Here is a 26,714-nt window from a genome sequence, read left to right on the forward strand (position 1 = left end):
AGTAGGTGAAACCACCTGCGTATTAGAAAGAACCCTTTGAGAGCGGAAAGCAAGGATATTATGGCATACACAGCAGATCTCCTGCAGCCCATTAGAGAGAATAGAAATGCTTCTCCCCCTATGCTTGATAGAGCCCATTGAGTCCCAGGCCCTCGCAACCCTCCCGACTTCATTCCAGACATACTCACACTGGTTCACTTCTTCGCAGAAAAAGAAGTTATTCTGAAAAGATCCAGGGGGCCAATGCTCTTTCTCACAATGGTCTTTTGATCCAGATCTTTCAAGACCTAGCACCGGCTACGCTCCTAAGGAGGAAAGACTTCAAAACAGTCACGGATAAGCTCAGTGACCTCAATATAAAATACTAGTGGGGCCACCCCTTTGTCCTGATGATTACCTGGGAGGGTCTTCGTTCATTGAGAGAAGCAAAAAAGCTCTTACAGATCCGGCTGGAATCTGAAGGGGATGACCTGCCTTCTCCTCGAGTTCGCCTCGGTGGATCCCTACATCCAGAATGGTCTAATGTTATGCCGTCTAAGTACAAGTGATGCCTTCAGGAGTGGGACTCTTCACAGGCCAAACAGGAAATCATTAGTCACATTCGGTCCCTGAGTGACTCTTCTCCGCAATCTTAATTACCAGATCAGAAGGACTAACTCAGCCTGGGCGCATCCAATCTCTTATGTTTTTCACAACTAATTTTTGCGATCAGACATTGAGAACATTCGACATAAACAATCGACATTACGGGCTCCAAAAGAAACTCTCACATCTCCCCGGACCTCATATCCCTTCACTGGCTACCTTTCGAAGCCAGAATTCAACTAAAAATGCACGTATAACGCATAAAGCCATACACCACAACACTCCCTGGCACAGAAATTGGTGCCTTCATGTGGCAACAGAGCGATACAAAAGGGGATGATGGACGGAAAGTTTGAGCAAATCAAACACTCACCCCCAGTCAACTGATCTGGGTTTAATCCATCACCATTCTTTAGCTCACTCCGCCAACCCAGTTCAGACATGGCCATATGCAAATCAGTCTGACCCTGTGCCTCATGGGAACAGTCCAGCCCGAACTGTCATGCCATGTCTTCCATGGACCGGAAAAAAGCATCCTGGGACCGGTTTCGGATTCATAATCCTCATCAGCCAGGCTATCTTGAATCCAGTGGCAAAGTGAGCAAGGGACTCACGTCTGAGCATACTCTGCCAACTTAGGGCGAACAAAGTGATACAAAAGGGGATGATGGACGGAGCGTTTGAGCATATCAAACACTCACCCCCAGTCAACTGATCTGGGTTTAATCCATCACCATTCTTTAGCTCACTCCGCCACCCCAGTTCAGACATGGCCATATGCAAATCAGTCTGAGCCTGTGCCTCATGGGAACAGTCCAGCCCGAACTGCCAAGCCATGTCTTCCATGGACCGGAAACAAGCTTCCTGGGACCGGTTTCGGAATCATAATCCTCATCAGCCAGGCTATCTTGAATCCAGTGGCAAAGTGAGCAAGGGACTCATGTCTGAGCATACCCTGCCAACTTAGGGTGAACAAAGTGATACAAAAGGGAATGATGGACGGAGCATTTGAGCAAATCAAACACTCACCCCCAGTTAACTGATCTGGGTTTAATCCATCACCATTCTTTAGCTCACTCCGCCACCCCAGTTCAGACATGGCCATATGCAAATCAGTCTGACCCTGTGCCTCATGGGAACAGTCCAGCCCGAACTGCCAAGCCATGTCTTCCATGGACCGGAAACAAGCATCCTGGGACCGTTTTCGGATTCATAATCCTCATCAGCCAGGCTATCTTGAATCCAGTGGCAAAGTGAGCAAGGGACTCACGTCTGAGCATACCCTGCCAAATTAGGGCGTACAAAGTGATACAAAAGGGGATGATGGACGGAGCATTTGAGCAAATCAAACACTCACCCCCAGTTAACTGATCTGGGTTTAATCCATCACCATTCTTTAGCTCTCTCCGCCACTCCAGTTCAGACATGGCCATATGCAAATCAGTCTGACCCTGTGCCTCATGGGAACAGTCCAGCCCGAACTGCCAAGCCATGTCTTCCATGGACCGAAAACAAGCATCCTGGGACCGGTTTCGGATTCATAATCCTCATCAGCCAGGCTATCTTGAATCCAGTGGCAAAGTGAGCAAGGGACTCACGTCAGCGCATACCCTGCCAACTTAGGGCGAACAAAGCGATACAAAAGGGGATGATGGACGGAGCGTTTGAGCAAATCAAACACTCACCCCCAGTCAACTGATCTGGGTTTAATCCAGCACCATTCTTTAGCTCACTCCGCCACCCCAGTTCAGACATGGCCATATGCAAATCAGTCTGACCCTGTGCCTCATGGGAACAGTCCAGCCCGTACTGCCTAGACATGTCTTCCATGGACCGGAAACAAGCATTCTGGGACCGGTTTCGGATTCATAATCCTCCTCAGCCAGGCTATCTTGAACCCAATGGCAAAGTGAGCAAGGGACTCACGTCTGAGCATACCCTGCCAACTTTGGGCGAACAAAGCGATACAAAAAGGGATGATGGACGGAGCGTTTTAGCAAATCAACCACTCACCCCAGTCAACTGATCTGGGTTTAATCCATCACCATTCTTTAGCTCACTCCACCACCCCAGTTCAGACATGGCCATATGCAAATAAGTCTGACCCTGTGCCTCACGGGAACAGTCCAGCCCGAACTGCCAAGCCATGTCTTCCATGGACCAGAAACAAGCATCCTGGGACCGGTTTCAGATTCATAATCCTCATCAGCCAGGCTATCTTGAATCCAGTGGCAAAGTGAGCAAGGGACTCACGTCTGAGCATACCCTGCCAACTTAAGGGGAACAAAGCGATACAAAAGGGGATAATGGACGGAGCGTTTGAGAAAATCAAACACTCACCCCCAGTCATGATCTGGGTTTAATCCATCACCATTCTTTATCTCACTCCGCCACCCCAGTTCAGACATGGCCATATGCAAATCAGTCTGACCCTGTGCTTCATGGGAACAGTCCAGCCCGAACTGCCAAGCCATGTCTTCCATGGCCTGGAAACAAGCATCCCGGGACTGGTTTCGGATTCATAACCCTCATCAGTGAGGCTATCTTGAATCCAGTGGCAAAGTGAGCAAGGGACTCACGTCTGAGCATACCCTCCCAACTTAGGGCGAACAAAGCGATACAAAAGGGGATGATGTGGCAACACAGCATCCAGGAGTGCTGGTAACCTCTTGCTAAAAGATTCAGAAAGAAGAAAACGTACAACCGAGCCTTCTCTGGGATGGCACCCAGGATCTGAATGACATACCCTCGGGAACTAGACTAAATCCCTACACAGCATATTTAAAAAAAGAAGTGAAATTGTTCCATATGGCTAAATTCACATGGCCTATGTTTATAAGTGTGTATACGACTCTTGATAGTACAGAACAATACGTTATTTACTATGTACCTGTTTGTTCCATATATTTACCCTGTAAAGCGCTCTGATACCCGCAAGGGTCTTGTTTGTGCTATATAAAATCTTCCAAAAATTAAAAAATAAATAAACTTTGTATACAACCGTCCCAGCCTCTCTTGTACCTGAACGAGGACTGAACTACTGCAAGAGTGCAAATCTATCCCCTAGAACGTAAGCTATTTGGGGGTGAGCCTTTGGATTCTACTATCGCAAGACTTGGCTCTGGCTCCCTCTGTGATTACCCAGTGGAGGATGAATCTTAAGCTCATCCTGCATTGCCACAGACAGCTGGATGCGGCGACCCACAAACTTTTTTGCACCAGCCACCCCCCACTCTTTCACGGTCCCTTTGGAGAGTGACTTCTCCTGAATGACCCATCTTATAGACGTTGGGCTGTTCCTGGTAGACTCTGACATTGCATGGCCCAGTTGGCCATCTGTTGTTGAGTTTTTTGTCTTTCTTTCTACTCTATTCCTTTGTTCCCCTTTTGTGGGAGCGCTGATGCTGGGGGGATGGGGCCTGGGGGAATTCAACCTTAGATCTTGGGAGTTTGCTGGGAGGTACTTTGCTCGTTCAATAGCTTCAGATGGGCTTCCAGTCCAGCAGCTTTGTTATGGGGTTCAGGGAGGGGAGAATGTGCACCCACAGTGTTGGTGTATGGCTGTTGCGGGTGAATCACCTTTTTTGGCTTATTATGACCAACCCTATTAAGTTTCTTTCACTAAACGTTAAGGGGCTCAACTCTCCCAATAAGAGACATCAAATCTGGCGATACCTCATCCAACAGGACCCTGATGTCATTTTCCTGCAAGAGGCTCATTTGCTTTCCTCCGACACTCGTCTTATGTTGGATATTTGATATTTATGGGTTTTTATAAAGCGCGAACATTCGCTCCGGAAGGAGCATCTTGGCTCTGTGCAAGCATGAAGTAGATATGTGATGGATGATACGTGGTGAGGGTCTGGAACTAAATGGCTGCCAGTACAGAGGTGTCAGGTTGTTGATACACCCATGTCTTGAGCAGTTTTCTGAAAATACTCTCTTTTTCAATTAGTCTACTGTTGCCCTTGCTGCCAGAACGGTAAAGGTTTTCCCACCCCTAGTCTTATACTTGAACCTGGGAATCATTATGAGATTTGTCCCAGAGGATCTCAAACATCGTGTGGGGTTGTAAAAAGTGAAGCGTTTTGCAAGGTAATGAGGCCCTGTGCCTTTCATGGACTTAAAGACGGTAAGTAAGAGTTTAAAAAGAATTCTTTTATGGAATGGCAACCAATGTAGGAAATTTAATGCAGCCGAGGCCGATGACCTTCTAGGAAGTTTCAGGACCAATCTGGCGGCTGCGTGTTGTATACTCTGAAACTTCCTCAGGGTGGACTTTTTCACTCCCACCATTAACCCATTGCAGTAATCAAGTCGGGAGAGTATTAAGGCTACCGCGACTGATTTTCTAGCTGCAATGGGGAGGAAGTCAAAGAATTTCTTTAAGGATTTGATAAGTCCGAAGCATCGACCAGCAGTGATCCTGACGTGATCGTCAAAGGAAAGGGAAGAATCGAATTGCACGCCCAGGTTCCGTGCGGAAGATACTGCACTAGGTGGGGCCTCTGATCCTATGGGCCACCAGTCCTTCGGGCAGAAGGATAGATTTTTACCTAGCGGTATGATTTCAGTCTTTGCGCTGTTACACCTCAAGTGGTTTTTATTCAACCATTGAAATACATCAGAAAGACAGGTCCGGAAACGCAAGTCTGCGTCCGAGCACTTTTTATCAATGGTGACGACAAGTTGTGTGTCGTCAGCATATGACGTGACGAGGATCCCATGGGATTCTATCACAGCGAGGAGGGGGGCCATATAGATGTTAAAGAAAAGGGGGCTTAATATGGACCCTTGGGGAACTCCTGATGTAATGGGTTTTTCGCTGGATAGATAGGGACCCAGAGACACAGTCTGGGACCTGTTGGACAGGAAAGATTTGACCCATGACGAGACTGTATCTGTCACGCCGATCTCTCGCACTCTATTAATCAGAATAGTATGAGAGATAGTGTCGAAAGCTGCTGTTAAATCGAGCAGGATGAGGACGGCTTGCCTTCCTTCATCCTGCAAGAACTTGATGGAATCAGATAGTTCTATCAAGGCTGTTTCTGTGGAATGACCCGGGCGAAACCCTGACTGTTGAGGATGCAGGATGTTATGAGTCTCTACAAATATTTTTAGCTGTTCATATACTAACTGTTCCGTGATCTTACTAAGGACAGGCAGTAATGAAATGGGGCGCATGTTCGTGAGATCAGTAGGAGATTTGTTCTGCTTCTTCATCAGGGGCTTCACAATAGCCTACTTCCAATCGTTGGGCACTATCCCGTGCTCGAGGGATTCATTGATGATTGAATTAATACAAGGATTGACTGCCTCGATTAGGTGATGGAGAATGCCAGGAGGGCAAGAATCAGTGGGAGCTCCTGATTTACATGCCAAAATTGCCTTGCCTGTTTGTTGGAGGGAAACAGGTTTCAAACTGCAAAGCGGGGGATAGTTATCCATTACCTCATGAGAGTTGGTCAGAGGAGAAGGAAAGTCTTTCTGGATGTTAACGATTTTATCCTCAAAGAAGTCTGCTATTTGATTGCACAGGGTTGCAGATGGTGGAATTTCAGGCGTGAGAGCTTTGGGGTGGGTAAAAGACTTGACAATTGTAAAAACAGTTTTTTGTTTTTGGTGGGCTTCATTTATGGCCTTGGTAAAGTATTCCTTTTTTGCCGCTTTTATGTTGGAATGATATAGCTTCCTCTGTTGGACGTAAAGTGCTCTTGCAGTCTCATCATAAGTTTTTCTCCACCTTCTTTCTAATTTACGGCATAGAAGATGGCTATCAGTTAAAATCTGGGTAAACCAGGGTGCGTTAGGCTTTCTATTATGACATTTCGCCTGATGGACTTTAGGGTCGGAATGATCTGAAACAATTTGATCCATCCAGGCGTGGAAATTGCGAGAGTCAATTACTACATCGCCGGTTGGTTTTGGGGCCTTAGCCAAGATTTGAGAGTCCAGTTTGATACGTTTAGTCATCTTCTTCCAGTTAACTGTAAAGGACGGATGGGGGCGATTCATTCTGGGAAGGGCGGAGGCTAATATCTCAATATCGAATGGAATAAAACAATGATCCATCCAGATTTGAGGGATAGAAGAAGACGTGGTCAGAGTCATGAGATTAGAGCAGATGCCATCCAGAGTGTGGCCCGCGAGGTGCGTAGGAGCAGTGACTAGTTGGGATAGACCAAAGGTATTTAATGAATGTTGAAAAGAGATAGTGTGGGGGTCGACACAGGATTCCAAATGTATATTAAAGTCCCCTAATAGAGTGAAGTTAGGATAATGTAACATAAGTGCTCCGAGGACATCGTCTAAGGAGTCCAGAAAGGAAGTGGCATTGCCCGGGGGGCGATATATAAGTCCTCCCGAGAAGGAGGTAGAGGCATTAATTTGAATCGAAAAGCCTATGCCCTCGCTGTCTTTAAGATGGCCAAGATCAAATGTATGGCAAGGGAAGGTATTCTTAATAGCGAATGCAACCCCGCCGCCTCGCCCAAGAGGTCTGTCCCGCCTGAAGATAGTGAAATCTGAAGGAAGGGCCGTGGCCAGATCAGGATTGGATGAATCATTAAGCCAGGTTTCAGTGACAAAGAGAGCATCCAAGCCATGGCCTAAAATTAAATCATGTATGTCTTGGCTGTGACAGGATAGGGACCTAGCGTTGATAAGACCACCCTTAAAGTAAGTGGAATTATATTTTAATGGGGGACGTGAGTCGAGTGCTTCAAGGATTATCGCAGGAGGCGTCCATTTGCAGTATGTACATGAGACGGGGCTCGAAAGGAGATCAATAGGGAGGCAATCCTTACAGTGGTTGTCTGTTTTACAACGTAGTGCGAGAAGTTGGTTACTATCATACCTGATGACTGAGGGTCCCTGGGCAGCATGCCATGCGCCCGGCGCGGTCCTGGCGCGGACGGGCGCAGACGGGCTTGGCTTAGGCGCGGCTTCGGCGCGCATCCGGCGCGCCCGCTGCGCCGTCTGGCGGGCCTACACATAATATAGGGAGAGAATGAGGGCGGGAGGGAGGCGCGACTAGAGCGCTCTCCCCGCCTCACTAAAGATGGCGCCCACCGCCGCCGAGATCGACTACAAAGCGGCTGGGCTGGGTGAGGAAGATCACAGGAGTGTCAGTATGTCAGTGTGCCTCAAATAATTAATTCCCCTTATTTCTTGGAGAAACCCCCCATTGAAACAAAACACTATGTAAAAAAACGATCAAGGTTAAAAGCGCTCTAAAAACAAAGCACCAGATAAAAGCACCTCACACAATAGACATCACGTTGTCAAAACATGCAGCTCGCAGCCCCAGTTACCCTCGACCAGGGAGAGCTTCTGAAGGCACCGAGCGCGAGGGAGGGATCAATTAAATAATCTAATGGGGCGGGAGGGAGGCGCGACTAGAGCGCTCTCCCCGCCTCACTAAAGATGGCGCCCACCGCCGCCGAGATCGACTACAAAGCGGCTGGGCCGGGTGAGGAAGATCACAGGAGTGTCAGTATGTCAGTGTGCCTCAAATAATTAATTCCCCTTATTTCTTGGAGAAACCCCCCATTGAAACAGAACACTATGTAAAAAAACGATCAAGGTTAAAAGCGCTCTAAAAACAAAGCACCAGATAAAAGCACCTCACACAATAGACATCACGTTGTCAAAACATGCAGCTCGCAGCCCCAGTTACCCTCGACCAGGGAGAGCTTCTGAAGGCCACCCCAAATATCTTACTCAATACTGGGCCTGCTCCTCTTCTAAAACTGGAGGGTTGGCCATTCTCTTTAAAGCTAGCTGGAACGTAAAGTCTCCTAAAGCTACGATAGACAAAGACAGGAGGTTCTTAAAAGTCCAAATGCTCTGGGGTAGGCTATCCCTGACCCTTGTAAACATATACGCCCCAATCAAAAGCAGGATGCATATTTACACTTACACCTTAGTGATCTCTTACACACAGTCACAACGCTGATTATTCTGTGGGGAGACTTTAATTTGGTATGGAACCCAGAATGGGATTGCATAGTACAAGTGTATCAAAGCGCTGGGGCAATGTTCACAACTCTAAAAACCGTCATTACGGACTTAGGATTAGTTGACGCATGGAGGCATTTGCACCCTGACTCCAAGGACTACGATTTCTTTTCTCACGCACACGATCATATTCTTGCATTGATTATTACTTTCTTTCGCTACCTCTATTACATGCAATAGTCGTCGCAGAGATATCTGATATCTCTTTATCAGATCATGTGCATGTCTCGATATATTTACAACCCCCCAACCCTCATAGAGGGACCCTACCAAGATGGATATTACCTCCTCAGGTCCTCCGGGATCCTGTTGATGTGGCGGATGTTCGAAGGGAGATTGAGGCCTTCTTTGTCGTAAATTAACTTACTGATACCTCCAAATCTACCCGGTGGGATGCTTTTAAGGCCACCATCTGTGGTGTTATTTCATCTATATCAATAGCCAGAACCAGTGAATCCGTTTGCTAGGGACCTCCCGCCCTGTGGACATTAAAGCCCTAGAAAGAAAAGATCACCTACGACCATCTCTCCACAATAAACGACTACTCGCTGAGCTACGGGGTCAACTCAGTTTACATGGCACCAATAAGTCGGAGAGACTTCTGCTTGCCGTAAAACAGAAATTCTACACATGGGGACAAGCTGGGGGCATGCTGGCGTGATGTCTTCAGGCTCGGACCACAAGAGCACATGTAGCCAAGCTTAAACGTCTGGACGGTTCATGGGCTATTTCAGAGTCTTATAAATGCTTGGCTCTATAAAATTTTTATAGGGAACATAATGCAGATACACCTTGCTTTCTCGAGGCAGTTACCGACTTTCTAGACTCTTGTCCTTGGAACTCTATCAGTTCTCATTATATGAGACTGATGGAGGACCCCATCTCACATGAAGAAATTACGAAGATCCTGAAACAGCTCCCAATGGGAAAGACTCCGCAGCTTCGAGATCGCTTGCTGCAGCTTTTTAATAGTTTCACGGACGTCTATGGCTTTACCCCAACAATGTCTGAAGCGGAGATAGTCCTTGTCCCAAAACCAGGAAAGGACCACTCCCTACCTACCGCGTACCGCCCCATCGTCCCAGGTGGGGACATCGCGCGTTGACCCACCAAAAACAAATAACTATAAATCTAAATTCACTGGTGCCCTGATGTAAACAATAAATAACTTGATTCAAAATGGTAGCCCCGCGACAGCGTCCACGGAAAGAGGACTGCTCCTCGAAAGAAACAAGGTCCCCTAACTGGTCCCCAACCAGGCTTGCCCCCAACCAAATGTAACAGAAAGAGGACTGCACAAACCCAGCCTGCAGTAACAGAAAAAGGACTGCACAACCCCTGTCTACTGTAACAGAAAGAGGACTGCTCATTCTTACAACCTTGGGGCGGCCATCTTGAAGTGGCACTGTCTGACTGTATTAACCTACAACAACCATGACAATCCGTTATCCCATTCAAGCACCACTATCCTAACGTTTTTGTCCATAATGACTGCTGCTCTCTGATCCAGGTCTCCACGAGTGTGCCCATCCCAAGTCAACATGGTGGGCCCTGGTCTGACTGCCTCTGGGACAAACGCTTATACCCTGGTCTACCCCCCCAAAACTCTCAAAAACTGCCACAAAAACCTTCAAACACCTCACCCTGAAAAATCATCCCGAGACACTGATCTCGGACCTACGTTTCTGTGCGGACATAGGCACCATCACCAATGACCTCGTTTTCTACACCAGAAGAATCCCCACTTGGCGCAATACCCTATTACTTAATGTACGCTCATCCAGGAACATTCCCTATGGCACTAAGCTCACAACAGTGTCCTCAGCAACCCTTTGAGCTGACCTCACCATCACCCTCTAAAAAAGTGGCATTGTACTGATCCAAGCCTCATCAAAAAATCTTGACAAATTCTCAGATTTTTTTACCATTCTCCGAAACCATGTGCATGACACTGGGACGCCGACCAAAACCCGGACTGACTTTATTCGGACCCCCCTACCCAACATAGAATACCCTAATCCCCCTCCCTACTCCTACCAACCTCCCTAACGCCATGGACCAGAGATCCGTGATTCCCCCTCCATGTTCCTCACTTGGATTCCACAGCTTCCATCACAGCACACCTTAACCCCATCAGGCCTCCTACTACCACCCCGAGCAAATTATACCCTGGACACTTGGTCTCCTCTCTCCATACTCCCCATTCGGACTCTAAGACCACTACGCCCTCAGCGACTGCTGCTGTGGCAGGTCAAGCCAGCCTGCTAGCACTCAAGCCACCCCTTTTATGACTCCTAATACAGCCCACCCTTGCCCTCCAACCCCCCTCCTCAGCGACTCCTGCTGTAGCAGGCCAAGCCAGACCCGCTAACACTCAAGCCACCCCTTCCACGACTCATAGCACAGTCCACCCTTACCCTCCAACCCCCCCTCCGCAGATATCCACTCCTTGCACTTCAGAGCCTCCAAAATAATTCAGAACTTCCACTCCTCCATCCTCGATCTAACAAACCTCCTCCACCTCGCCGAACTCACCTTCGCAAACCTCATGCCTCAGCTGTCTTCCCCTCCAATCCCAGAGCTTCCCAAACGCCCTCTACCGACATCTTTGAGGCTTCTTCGCCCTCGCAAGCACACTAGCTGTCTATCTGAGGAGGAAACCCTTGACCTCGGCCATCTTACAACTTTTCCCTCCTCACAACAAATTCACTAGACCTCACTGAAAAGGAAATTCAGGATTTTCTCAAGGACCATAATGCAGCCCCTACCTCTCCTTGTCTACCAGACGCGAGTGCCGCACACCCCATCTGCACGGTCGCTATCGACCCTACAGATCAGCCACCCTCTGTAATAGAAGGGTAATCAGAACCAACCTCGCACCCGTACCCCTGTCTGTCCCGACTCCCGCTACCACCCCCCTCCCTGCTCTGACGGGTCTCCAAATTAACTGCTGTTAACCATTGTAGAAGTCACAAAAGCCAGAGAAACACTATCAGCCAGCACCAGCACTGCTAGGGGGGCTTACCTACCAGCCGCCACCGCCAGGAGCCAACCGAGACCACCAGCAGCGTTGCCGCCGCCCCGGGACTACATCTCCCGGCAGCCTCAGCGGCGGTGCGCCTAATCGACGCGGCTAAAGCGCCAGGAGGCGTATTTAGCGGACACTGCCCTCGGTGGAGCGGGAAACCATTGTGGAAGCCACAAAAGCCAGAGAAACGCTATCAGCCAGCACCAGCACTGCTAGGGGGGCTTACCTACCAGCCGCCACCGCCAGGAGCCAACGGGGACCACCACCAGCGTTGCCGCCGCCCTGGGACTACATCTCCCGGCAGCCTCAGCGGTGGCGCGCCTAATTAACGCGGCTAAAGCGCCAGGAGGCGTATTTAGCGGACACTGCACTCCGTGTCGCGGGACGCCGGGCGAAGCCCGGGCCAAGGGCGGGCCCGTTTAAGCCTGTTAAAGACCGGGTAAGACTGGACTGGGCCACCTTATTAACATTTGCAGTGCGCTATATATTGTCATCGTTTAACTACCATCCTATATTTGCTATTACACTGTAACTTTCTTGATTGCTTAGTTACCTTAACCATGTCACCAAGAGCTACCAGAAGTAAAAAAGCACAAAGTGCTGCCCAGGTAACCAGCCCAATCGACCAATTTATCTCCAGGGCAAACAAGGCCATTGACCAGGGTATAATCCTGTTGGAAAGGAGGGTCTCGCAGGATTTGGTCATGGCCAAACGGTCTTCATTGGGCTTGCTAGCCGCCGCTAAAACTCCCTTGCGCCCCTCAGAACCCGGCACATTACTGGAAGAGCGGGTTGATTTACAAACTGTCCCAGGTACTGTTGACTTGTCTGTATCTTCAGAGCTATCAGATTCACGGACATCATCGTCATTGGAGAAAACCCTGTCTCTTTTTTCTAGTCCGAGCAGGGCGGACCCCACCACAGCACTAAACAGGGGATTGAGGGAGGGAGCGATACCCAAGAAAAAGAAAAACTAAAATAAAAAATCCCGTAAATCGATCTGTACCACGAATCAGCCAAACCATCTAGCCTCACCTATTACCCAGTCTCCACATCAAGCTGTTTCATTACAACAAGAGCCAAATCCCACACCCGTATAAACAATTAACCTCTCCATAAATACCGCTAACCTTAGTGATATCAGTAATGCGGGAGAAGGGTGTGAAATCTGTGGCATAAATAACCAACTACTGACTAGATTAGGGGAACTAATTAAATCTTATGTGCAACCTATAGAACAGACTCTGTTAAAGATCGAAAAACAGATAGCAGCACTGACCACAGTTTCAAAAACCCAAAAGGGTATAGGTCCCGGTCAAACTGTGGTGCAAAGAACTAACCCCAAAACGACTAAGGAAGGGGCGGTAGCACCAAAACCGGCCACCACAGTGTCAGCTGCATTACAAAAAACCCCACCTACAGCGGCGAAGAAGGGTCCCGTTGTAACAAAAGCTTCAGCTTCTTTACCTACTCAGGTGCCTGTCCAAGCTAAGCCACCAGGGGTCCAAAATTATATCCCTAGGACTAGGAGGAGGGGTGGTCATTCGATCCACTTACCCCCAGAAGCCAGTCCGTATGTGGTGATCCTGACCGGTGTTCCCGAGCTGAGTACTAACACGGAAGAACCAGGCTGGTCCCTGAGAAACAAAGTATTACATTGGTTATCCATCAACAGGCCTCTTCCACCGTACTCAGTCACCAGAGTCTCAACGGTCCGCAGGGTACCATGGATAGGTAAAGAGCCAAAAAGAACCCAGGGAGACTGCGTTATCGTTAATTTTGAGGATCCACACACAGTTGAGCATATTTGCTCCTGCGGTTCGCAATTAACTAACGATGGGATAGATACCAAAAGGCTTTCTTATTTCTACCCGCCGACACCCAGATATAATGATAGTCCAGAATGGAACTGGACCCTAGTTGGAAACTGGGACAGAAGACGAGATTGGGTTGACTGGTCAGGACATGGAGGTAGAGACACAGCTCCATCTTTTGGATGGAGAGGTGTTCCACTAACAAATAGATATGATTGCTTGGAAATGGTGGATTGACCACCAGCCGGCATCAATCAGATAGCATAGGTCTCTCTTTTCACAAGGCTAAATTACTGCATCCAGTTCATTGCTCTTCGAGCCCACATTGTACGGATGGTATCGTAGTTTCAATGCCAAATTCCAAACCAATAATACCACCCTCTCTTGTAGAATTAGCCCTCGAACCATCAGTCCCCCGAGAAGCAATAGCATTGACTGAGCCCCCTAGTGTTATCAGGCAAGCACCTTCCCCAAGTTCAACAGACTTTGATTTAGTACAAGATAATCCCCCTGGACTTAATGATCATTTGGTACCTAATTCCACTGTCCTAACAACACACACCTTCCCATGCCCAGGAACTTTACCTTTTGACGTTTCCTTGAGCACAAGTAACTTAGTTACCTCTAACCGGACGCTCTCCGTTTTATTTTGGAACGTAGCAGGTCTCCATTCTAAGATAAACCTCAAACCATGGTTAGATATCGTGAATGCTCACCAAATAGTATGCCTACAGGAAACCTGGGCCACCGAGCCCATGCATATTCAGGGCTACAAAACATACCACGTTCCAGCCAGTTACTACAACACATGGTAGATCAAAGGGAGGCTTAGTAGCATATTTCTCAAACAACTTACCATCAACGAATGTAATAGTCCTTCTTACTAATGTGAGTTTTCAAATTATAATGGTCTCATTCAATAAGTACATGTCATATTTGTTCATCAATTTGTATATTAATCTCCACCCTGGTGATTGTGTTAAGATTTTAACTGAAATTACTTCTTTTATAAAAGAACAACGAAATAAGTACCCTTCTCGTATTTGCTATGTTCCTTTGTGTAACAATTATAAGAAAGGTATTTGCGGTCTCCAAGACGACCACGGCTGCTACTTGACCCATTTCACACATTCATATTTAGGCAATACCCTGAATGACTGTCTTTTTTCCCTGGAGCTAGAATATGCTAATGACCTTGCGGACCCGCCCTTTGAATTTAAGCCTACATTTCACGGTAGGGGTCTGTCAAGTCTCATTGACTACATTCTATGCTCCCAAATATTAAAGGGACAACTGCAACAATTTAAAACAGGTTCTGATATTTCCAGCGACCATTTCCCAAATAGTATCTTATTGTCAATTAACATCCCTTTACCTCACCCCACCAGGATCAGCTTACTAAACCAACAATCTCTGAGCATGGATAAGGTAAATGGCTTTTCAGTAAAATGGTCCAAAGTTGACCCTGAAGTAATTACTGGCAAAGTTATTTCCAAAGCCCTCCCTTGGTTGAATAATTGCTTGGCAGAGGATTCCACCCCTCAGTTGATTATATCCAGCTTTTTGGAGATCTTAAAAGTCATACGGGCAGAATTATTCTGTCATCATAAACCCCGAGAACAGGAATCCATAGGATGGTTTGATTCTACCTGCTGTAAAACAATAACTGCTCTAAAAAGAGCCCTTCACAGTCAAAATAGAGATCTAGTTGAAATTGCCAAACTTAGAAAGGCTTACAAATTGGCACAACACAACCGCAAAAAGGAAATAAAGAAACATCTTTGGGCCCAATTACACAAGAGTTGTCTACGTAAAGACAGCTCCCTGTTTTGGTGCACAGTTAAATCACCCTTTTTGGTTGATGCCACAGCCTCTCAACACTTAAATGTGGCTGTGACGGCCGACGAGTGGGTGGCTCACTTTTCAAAGATATTCAGTGGTTCTACCGTCGACCTTACAACTGTGGCTCAGACGGGTAAGGACAGTGTCAAGGACTCAATATATCCCATTGACCTCTACATCTATCTAAATGAAGTCATTAATGCACTATCATCCTCCAAAACTGGAAAGGACCCCGACGGAGTCCCACTTGATATCTTTGTAAGTAACATAGAACTTTGGTCACCCCTCGTCACCCAGGTAATGGCAGCAGTGTCAAAGGTAGGCCTAATAGATTCCTGGTCCTCCTCCATTCTGCTCCCCATCTTTAAAAAGGGTGAACACAACAATCCAGCCTGTTACAGGCCTATCTCCCTCCTGGACTCCTTGGGGAAAGTCGCAGGCCGTCTGATCTTGGAACGTTTCCAGGATTGGGCGTCAGGGAATAATATCCTAACCGATTTCCAGTACGGATTCCAGTAGGGACTTGGCACTGTTGAACAGGCACTGAATCTCACCCTCCTAATAGGCAAGTATGTAGGGGCAAAAGGAGGTAATTTGTATTTAGTTTATGTCGATCTCAGCGCAGCATTCGACTGCGCGATACATTCTAGGCTGTGGTTCATTCTCAGTGAATTGGGGGTAGATCCCCCACTTATAAAATTTCTCCGCGAGCTTTACTCTGATGCTACTGCTTGCGTGAGATATGGGATCGGCGGTGAACTATCTCCTTCATTCCCAGTAACCAAAGGAGTCAGACAGGGCTGTGTCCTGGCTCCCTTCGTATTTAATCCGTATACCAACGGGCTGGAATCGACCATGCTAGTAGGGAGCCAGGACCTTCCATCTATTAACCACTGCCCTATTCCCGCTCTATTATATGCGGATGACTCAGTTATCTTAGCAAGAACATTAATACAGCTACAAAGGCAACTTGACAAATACTGCCAGTTTATGCTCTCCTTGGGGTTGAAAGTAAATAAAAGCAAAACATTTGTTATGCATTTTGGGCCCAAGGCGAAGAACCCTAAACCTGTTTTTATAGAACAAGTCAGATTGGAACGCGCCAGGGAATATCCCTATTTAGGTATTCTAATGGATGACCAATTATCCTGGAAACAAGCAGTGTCTAGTAAAAAGCTACTCTATCAGAGAGCAACCTCTGCTCTTGTTTCCTTTTCAAGTAAATTGGGTAAACCAGCCCCAACCGAGTTGCTTAAAATTTAAAACGCTAAATGTCATAGCGTAGCAACTTACGGTGCAGGTGTTTGGGGCTACGCTCCTGTAGACGATCTACAAAAGGTCCAAAACGGTTTTTAAAATACATCTTGGCACTTCCTCAAAGCGCCCCAATTTACGGTTTCTACATCGAGCTGGGCATCGACTATTTAATAGATAACATCAGATGTCAACCGATCCTCTTATGGCACCATATCTGGAATAAACCGCAATGCCATTTAACCCGCTCATTAATAACTGACTGTTTATCCTTGGCTTGTTGGAGCAAAATTCCTTGGCTCTTTTATGTCTCCAATTTTTTAAAGGACTTGAACTGCACATCTTACTTCTCTGAGCCCACTTCAACAACAGACATCTCCAGGAGTGCCCTGAAAAATCTCAGTTTAAACCATCTCAGAGATTTGCGTCTTTCTCAAGAAGTAATTAAACCAACTAATGTGCAAATCTTAATGGTCCAGACCTCTCTTGGTATCCAACCATATTTATCTTTTTTCTTATCTAACTATGAAAAATTTGTCTTAACTAGGTTTCGATTTAATTCTTTCTTTCGTCTTGTTACTTTCCCCACCGAATTAAACTGGTCCCATGATTTGATTAAATGCCCGTGTGATGGAATATCATCTCAGTCCACATTACATGTAACTTTGTTCTGCCGATACCACAAACAACCCCGCAAGCGCTGGATTATCCCCCTTCTTCGATGCAATGGGCCTGAGAACTTGTCGTCCAGCTTATCTGGCCCTGCAGTCGTCAGACTCACAAAATGCCGCTAAATGCGTAGCTTGTTTTTTGAAATCATGTTTGAAAATCCGCTGTACAGTTTGAGCTACCGTTCTCATGATTTTATGCCTTTCTGTACACAATCTGTCATAATTGTTTTTATCCATAGTTTTTAAAGTCAATCAGTTTTTATTTGTATTATATATTGTGATTTAAACATGTACTGTAATTTTATGATGTACTTTTTATGATTCTGCTAAGTGCTAATCGAATAAAAGTTTTGAAACGAAATGAAACGAAATGCCGTTCTGCAGTAAAGCATGGGGCCGATGTCGCTGCTCTCATTCTGAACTACAACAATGACTTAGCCATTCTAACAGAATCATGGCTTAATGATGCTTCATCCCCATGCCTCGACCTCTTAGTCCTCCCCAACTTTAACATTGCCAGGCTAGACAGACCACATAACAAAAAAGGTGGCGGAATCGCCAGCATCCATCGCTCTAACCTCCATGTCACAGAGCTTCTAACGGATACCACTGATTCCTGCGAATATCTAGCTCTCTCAGTCTGCAGTAACACCACCCACCTATGCAACCTACTCATCAGGCACTAACGAACCCTTCACTGACTACCTCATGGAAATTATCACGGCTAAGAACTCTCCCAACACCAAAGACATTTTCCTCGGTGACCTTAAGGATCCTCATGTCAACGCCATTAAAGACCTCTTGGCCGATCTAGCCCTGACCCAAGCTTGCCCTCTCCCAACCCACTAGAAAGGAGCCATTCTAGACTGGATCATCTCTAAGGAGACTACCGTCAAGCTCACATTGATTGAATCCTGCGACTGGTCAGACCACCATGTCATGGCCTTCCTGCTTCCTGGCACCCGCAAGACAAGGACACCAAAACCGGTGCTCCCAAAATGCTGGGTCAGAGACACCAAAAACCTAGACCTCAATGAACTCGAGACCCACTGCAAATCCGACCTCCCCCCCACCGCCCACATCTCCTTGGTCAGTGACCTCAATGATCACTACTCTGCTACAATGTCGAACATCTTGATGACCTAGCCCCTCTTAAACTAAAAAGATCTCAAGTCAAAGATAGAAACCCATGGTTCAGTGGTTCTCTCAACGACGAGAGGAGATCCCTCCGACAAACGGAAAGATTCTGGAGACAGCACCCCTCGGCACATCACCTAAAACTTCTTCACCATGCCAGAAATACTTACAACAAGAACATCGTCAACTCAAAAAAGAGTTTTTCAGAGCGGAATTAGGAAATGCTCAGAACAGACCACGCAAACTCTTTGAGATGGTCAAACTCCAATCGAACAAACTGTCCAAAACAGCGAAAGAAACCCCCAAGTCTCTCATCTCATCCAATGATTTCTCCTCGTTTTTCACACACAAAATCAGAACATTAGGTATCGAACTCAAGGCTGCCTCACTCCCCCCACCGAACCTTGACCCTCCACCTCCTCCCCCCGCCATCATGGTCTTCACCTAAGAATCTAGCACACTGGTCCGAATACGCCCCCTACGATGAAGACGCTGTTGCGAAAATCCTTTCCACCTTGAATCCGAACAACCACTTCAACATCCCGCTCCCTTCAAACTGTCTTGCGACCGTTGCCTAATCGATTATTCCTAGCTGCACTGCGATAATCGACGCCTCTCTCTGGCAGAGATCAATACCGGCCTCGCTGAAAGAAGGCCATGTGGAACAGGAGCCCAGACTGCTATCGATGCCCGGACGGCTGGCGCAAGTCGCCTCTTAGTTCCCATTCTGAATAGTTACCAAATAAAGAGACGGGCGCTGGGAGCAGGAATCACAAGAACAGGATTTATTACTCATGAGGAGAGCCTGTCATTTCGGACACGAAACACAGTGTCTTTCGGGAGGTGCTCTAACAAGTGAGCTGAGACATCGTCTTTTATACCTTACAAAACACTCTGTATTACAATCACGACATTGTGAAACAAGGAAAAGACATCCCCATAATCCTCGTGTCAATCCTACCCCACATATATTCACAATAGAGACCCTTGACCTGCCGATAAGAGGAGAGGGTAATCACGCAGCTGAGTTTTCCGCCGATTTTTAGGATATGTGCGCCTGATCGTAGCCCAGGGGGTGGGGAGGCCAGGATCAATAGTGGGTCCTTTGAAGAGGAGTGACTCCATACAATAAGGGGCAGTAAACAGTATCTCCTGGCTTAGGCGATGACCTCAGACATGTGTGGACAGTCAATCGCGGAGGGAGGGTTTACCAACAGAGGGGTTATTCATGAAAGGAAAGGAGGTGCTGGTCAGGCGCGGCCGTGACTCCCAAGGACAGAGTCGCACAGAGAGAGAGAGAGAGGTCTTATTGACTCGTGCATGAGAGAGCGGGGGCAGTCAGGTGCAGCTGGGGAGGGCTATGTCAGCTGAGGCGAAGGATGCCTCTTCAAGGGGAAATGGGGGGGGGGGGGTTTGCGTGGGTCAAGCAGGAGGGTTGCCTTTCAGGGCAGGGTCGCGCAGAGGGAGAGGGTTTCATGGTCTATGCATGTGAGAGGGGGGGGTTCAAATACGCGCAGAAGGGAAGCCGGTGATTCTAATGAGCGGGCAAAAGGCCAGGGTGCCTAAAATGGCTGTCATGTACATATGGGCACGGGCTTTTACTGGCGGAGTGATGCGGTCAATATTTTATTATTCATGGTGCTTACATGGAGGGGAGTGGGAAAAGGCAAATGAACGCCGCTTATGTACATCAATTTTCCTAATTTTCCACAGTCGCCGCTTTTTACATAACAGAGTTCATTTTCCTAATTGATGGGGGTACATATAAACAGGTGCGGTGGAAGAATTAGCATTTGTCAATACTAACATATGGCATATAATCATGGACAGTTGATGTGATTGGCAGAATGCAGCACATAGGAAATTGCATTTGTTGAGTTCCTAACATTCAAACGTACTACATAGCATAAATGCTTCTGACTTTAAAATGTGACCAATGAACATTTTGACCACGTAGTTGAGGGCGGAATTCAGTTCAATACACAAGATCTCTTCGTCACAGTGTCTTTTTAGCAGTGAGCCATCACTGGTAGGCTCTCGTCCGTATCTTTTCGTTGGCGCTGTTGAGCACCGGCGGTGGAGCTATAGGTCCAGCTCGGATCTATCCTTACGCGTTGCAGGGTGCGGTCAGTCCTCTGCTGTTAGACCACAGTCCTGTTCCCTAACCAATCCTTTTGGTGGTGTCTTATGCTCGGCACCTATATTTCTGTTTACTTCCGTTTGCAAACCTCATTTCCACGTAAATGCTGTTTCTTCTTTCTGAGTCAAAAAGTCATGTGGGAAAGAGGGGGTGTTGGATAGCCGAGGGAAGAGAGGGCGGAGTGGGGTCAGATCTTTTCGGACACTTCCAAGGGACCAAGGGAGCAAAGGATAACAAGCAGGCAGGCCCATCGATCGGGCCCAAAAAAGGGGGCGAAGACTTCAGGCACACGTGAGTTAGCAGACTGAGGGCTTCAGGACAGCCCGTCAAGTTTCATTTTCCACGTCTGAAATTGCTGTCTCGTCCCATATCTTGTTGCTCTGCAGCTCCACCTTTGATCGAGGTCACATGTGTCTCAAGATCTGCAGCCAGGCTGTACGGCACGTCCGACCCTTCTCCTCCGGCGATCGTATATCTTTGAATAGGTACAAAACAAGCTTTAGAGAACTGGCAGGAGAAGACATTTATGCATGTGAATTCTTCCCTCAATCCTACGCACTTGGGAGATACGCTCATCGGTCACAGTCAGAAGTCTATTACCAAGCAGTGCATATGTCGGCATTCCTACTGAGTTCATGCCAAGTTTATTCATCGTCTATTCATGTCACACATGGAGAAAAATCAGACTCTTATCAACTGTGCATTTCATCAAACTCAACATTTCAGAATCTCCAGGGAGACTCGTCTTTCTAACCTGAGCCTTAACAGTCTGACATTTCCCTTCAGAGCTGGTTAACTCTTTCAAACAGAGCGGGGGTGCAATCATCGAAAGACAGGGTTAAACAGGTTTTTCTCGAGGGGCGACAGTTACTCATGGTCATTAGTTATACATCGGGGACAGCAGTTGGGGTCAATCAAGTGGGGCGGGGACGTTTCGGGCATTCGCGCTTGGGTGCAAAGGGGTGGGGCAATCTGGGCATTGGGGGTCAATGTAGACGTTGGCGCTTGTCTCTGATGAACTGAAAAATAAGGTGCCATTGACATATAGTTCCCCTATAAAAGGCCAGATTGGGGGACCTTAGTCGTCTTACCTGTCCTTCCTTTCTTAGCCAATTCGAGTTCATTCATTTTGCAGAAAGGAGAGGTAGTAATATGGCGAGATACAATCATTTTAGTTTCGGTCAATTTCGCTGAACACCTTCACGTTCAATAAGTATCCAATCAGACTGGTGCCAGCAAGGCACAATTTTACCATGAAAAGGAAGAGGGAATAGGGAGACTCTCATAGAGAGTGAGAGTCGTCCGCAATCTAAACGAGCCATTCGGTACACGTATGACATGTAGAGAGAGAGAGAGAGAGAGAGAGAGAGAGATATATAGAGGGGGAGAGAGAGAGAGATAGAGAGACGTGTACAAAAATAGGTCATTTAGTGCGCTCACAACACAGAACAGCAGGGGGTCAGGTAACGGAGAGACGCAAACAGAGGGAAGACATAAACCCCTACAGTACATACACACAAACTCAGACGAAGGAAGACAGTACATGTATTACATATATAAGAGATTCACGACAAAACATAAAACAATTATTGGCCAAAAAGATCTATTTTTGCATCCTGCGTATCTTTAATATCCTATTTATCTATGAGCTGATCTCTTTTTACCTTTTCCTCCTTTTTCCTCTCGCTTGCTATTTTTGTGAGCGTTCTCGATTGCCAATACTTACACCTCGGTCAGCCGGTCAGAAATTAACCTGGTCGGGCTATTTACCCACGGTTGGATCTTAAACCACTTTTGAGTTTCTTCCTTTGGTGGGAAGTTCTCCAGGCTGAGGCAACAGAGGGTATTGATCAGGAGAACAGTCGGACAGCTTGGTTATATCTATAAGAGTGTGAGAAGGAGGTGGTACATTTCGAACATCAATAACATTTCTAACTTCCCAGACGGGTGGTGCCTGGGTAACCCTTACCCCAGGACTCTTCTTTGTCCTTTCCCTATCTAGTAAAACGTCATAGTTACATTATCTAACGTGCTAATTCGAGTCAATTTCCGTCATACAGTACCCGTCAAGTTTCTATGTCAGTCCATCCTCCCAGTCGCTACGTTCTAAGGAGGAACAGTCATATCTAAGTCTACGTCTTCAAAAACTCGTCAACATAAGTACTATGTTCAGATCCCCTCCTTCCCTTTTCGTCGGTCGTTTGATCATCGCTCTTCCATACTTCAGCCGACGTTCCGACGCGACCTGCAGAAGGGAGGAGAAGAAGGGGGTGGGGGCAGCATTCAAAGCACATCAGCATGCAGTAGTCCGAAAATGTTTTTACCTACCACATACTCGACCTATCTCCACGTAGTGCATTCTCTACCATCTCGGCGTTTAAGCCCAGAGGGATCAGTAGTGTCAGATAGATAATCATCGATGGTCTGCGTATCTACATGAATCACTTGATCGTGACTTTTTAGGTCGTGTGCAAGGGTGGTGGTCAGGTGGCATTTCTGTGGTGTCGCTTAAGGGCGTCTAAAACACTTTTCCGGCTGCCTGTGACACATGATGTAGCCGCTAAATATCGGGCCTTTTTAACCTTCAACCTTAATCATGCTTATTCTTCGCTCATATTGGAGACAGTAGTAACACATTCAAAACTCATTAATGCAACCGCTACAATTATACTTTCTTTTTCAAAATACCTTTAATTAAAAAAATGTTGGTGTACAAATACGGGCCTACAACCCAGTGGACCGGCCACGGAGCAGACTGGAACTGTGCATAAGAGGAACGAAGTCGGTGGCCGTTCATCGCATAAAGTACAGCAGTGCAATAAAATCGTATCGAACTTTCCTACAGGGCGAGCATGATGCATGTCAGAAATTCAAGTTTTCAATAATATTAATTCATTATCCAAATGCTCACTCAGTGCCTACATTACACCAATTCATTGCTCCCAATCATAATTAGTACCCACCCTAAATCAGTTCATTGTCCCAACACATAATCAATATCTATCTTACATGGCTTTCTTTTCTAAGCACATAATCAATATCCATCTTATCTACTTTCATTGTCCAAAACTGCATACATATCTCGGAGCATCAAGGTTTGAGCAATCCGGGTGAACAAGGAGTTTGAAAGTTTCATTTTTGTATCGGCGCCATTTTGGGCGAGGTCAGGCAGGTCCCAGTATAGTCAGAATGTCTCCAATGACTCGTGGTTGGACCAGAACCTCTTTTGGCAGTTCAAAAAGTTTTCTCGTAATGGGGTGACAGACTAGCAATATGAATCACCAGTCAAAAAGTGGGGAGGGAGGCAACAATCTTTTCCTACCGGGTCATTCTGGTGTTCCACCGGAACTGAACAAATCTGTATCTTTGCAGGATTTTAGTCATTTCCAAACTGAGGCTGGCGCCGGCAGGAGTGCGCCGACGTCTCGTGGCTCCATCGGAGGACGGGGCGGGGGGCGCCTCGTGGAGAGGTCGGCCCCCCCGGCTTTTTTAGAATCTTCAAGGTCGAGGAGTACAGGGCGTGTGCCCGTCCCGGGCAAGGAAACCCGCTTTTTGATATGGACCCATTCTTCAAGCAGGAGCGTTGGGGTGTCGCTGGAAGCCTCCACCTGGAGGGAGGTGGGGGAGGCTTGTGGAAAAAGGGTAGGGCTATGACCTTTTTCAAGATTTGCCCGGCGCTAACCGCCTTTGTACCATTCAAATTACCAAGCAATGAGGCAGGCGCCGGAGACCAGAAGGCAGGAAACAGAAGTTTTATTCCGACGGAGCAGAACACATCAGATCAGACAACAAGGTATCGTCTCGAGGTGCTCTAACAGCCTCTCGGAGGCCTGGCCTCTTATACACTGGTTTATGGCATGTGACCTTTCTTTATTACAATCAGAACATTGTGAAGTAAGGAAAAAGACATCCCCGTAATCCTCGTGTCAATCCCACCCCACATGCCTCTACAATAGAGATCCTCAACCTGCTGATAAGAGGAGGGGGTCATCGCGCAGCTGAGTGTTCTGCCGATTCTTAGGATGTGTGCGCCTGATCATATCCCGGGGGGTGGGGAGGTCTTGATCAATAGAGGGTCCTTTGAAGAAGAGTGACTTCATACAATAAGGGGCAGTAAAAAGATATCTCCCGGCTTAGGCGATGGCCTCGGACCTGTGTGGACAGCTGGACACGGGGGAAGGGGTCATCAAAGGAGTGGTATTCATGCCGCGTGGACAATCGAGCGCGGAGGGAAGGTTTATCAACAGAGGGGCATTCATGGGAGGAGAGGAGATGCTGGTCAGGCGCAGGCGTGACTCCCAAGGACAGGGTCATGCAGAAGGGTTATGCTCATGAGAGGGAGGGAGGGGGAGCCAGGGTGCGCGGAGGATGCCTGCTGGGTCAGAGGGGCGCGCTGGCGATCGATCGTGGACAGGGAGACCATGATACCTAAAATGGTTGTCGTGCACGTTGTACATGGGTGACAAGCTGGCGCAGATGATGTTCAGTTCGTAAACTAAAATTCCACAGTCCTCCCTTTTAACATGTCTCGCCAACTTGTCAGTTCGGATTTATCCCCATAAGGCCACGTATTTCCACTTCATAGAGGGGACTCATGTGCTCAGTTCGGAAGTCCAAAGTCTTTGGGCACATACAGTTAGAAACGAAGCTGCACAAGGAGGGTAGACATTGAATACCTAAACAACACCCACATAATATGACAACAGGTATCAGTACGAAAGAAAATAACTTCCAACCCCAGTCCTTCAAAGTGTCCCAAAACCAGCTCCCAAGCGACCATCCTTCTTGCTCTTGGTGAACCTCCGAGGAAAGTCTGTGGAGGTGTTCAATTGCCTTGTAGACTGAAGGCGAGTTGTCAGGCACGTAGGTGCAGCAGCTGGACCCGATGATGCGGCATGCTCCTCCTCGGTCGGCTAGGACCACGTCTAGGACAAGGCGGTTTTGTAGGGTCACAAGGCGGACCGCCTGAAGCTCAGCCGTGTTGTTAGCGAGGATGCCAGCCGTGATGTTGATCGTTGTTTCTACTGCCTGGGTCAGGTGTCGGATAGCGCGGCTATTTGCCATTGGGCCCCAGAGAGGAACAAGTCCCTTTGCTGCATCTAGGAACTGTGCTCCAGTGGAGTCGGCTTGTCCAATGTCATCTGCACGCCTCTGCCGGTGATGGTTGGCAGGGGCCACATACGTGGGGGGGAGAACGAAGGCAATGTAACAGATACCCTTCCAACCTTTCGGGAGCCAGGTGTAAGCTTTGGTGCCACACACAAAGTACATGTTTGGAGAAGCAACAAAGGAAGGGGGGTCGGCTGAGTCTAATGTTCTGATGATTCGGCAGGAACTGCGACCCACCGGCTGTGTTCCCTGGCCTTCGAGACACACAAGACCTGTAGCATTGATAACAGACAGAGCCACAGTCAGAGTGGCGGTGGTTTGTTTTTGCAGATGAGAGAAGGTGGATCTAGCTGGATTGTGGAGCACCTGTACTTCGACTCGTTCTTTGGCTGGAATGTCTTTAAGGAAGGTGGCGCCTGTGAGCGCAGGACACAGAGGAGCCGAGGTCTTTCCGGTTTTGTTCAGCCAGAACCCAGAGTAGAAGTGCGACACCGTCTGGCTGGAAGTGGCGTTGTCCTTGTGGCTCTCTTGCATGAGGATCAACCAGGCGAGGCAAGAGCCGTGAACTGAGAAAGGAGAAGGGATGAAGGGGATGGAGTGTCCAGTGGCATGCGGGAGCAACCCGCAGATCCAGCAGTTCGTAGCATTTGCAGCAAGGTTGTGTTGGTGCAACAGTTGCACGAAGGAATTATTCCAGAATTCCCTGCGCCTTTCTCGCAGCTGAGGCGACAGAGAGATTAGGTGATGCTCTTTCAGGGGTGTTGGTTGTGCAGTAGGTAGCAATGCCTCATGAGCCGGTGTGCTTTCCTCCAGAATCCAGAAGGAGGTCATGAGGAGGAGGCAGAAGAGGAAGACAATAAAGAGGGCGATTGTCTTTGATTTGTGCAAATTGTCAGTCTTTGGGTTTCTATAGTGGGTATTTCCTGTTGCTTCCATCATCTTCTTGTCTGGCGCTTCCATCATCTTCTTATCTGGCGCTTCCATCACCTTCAAGGGGCTCGGTAGCGGGCAGAACCACAGACTTCGTTTAGCTTCTCTCCCGGCAACCCTTGGTTGTGCTTAGGTCACCGTTCTGAGATTTAACTTAGTCCGTGGCCTACTTAGCCGAAGCT

This window comes from Lissotriton vulgaris, chromosome 2_1 (genome assembly GCF_964263255.1).
Source record: "Lissotriton vulgaris chromosome 2_1, aLisVul1.2, whole genome shotgun sequence".
In the NCBI taxonomy this organism is placed as follows: Eukaryota; Metazoa; Chordata; class Amphibia; order Caudata; family Salamandridae; genus Lissotriton; species Lissotriton vulgaris.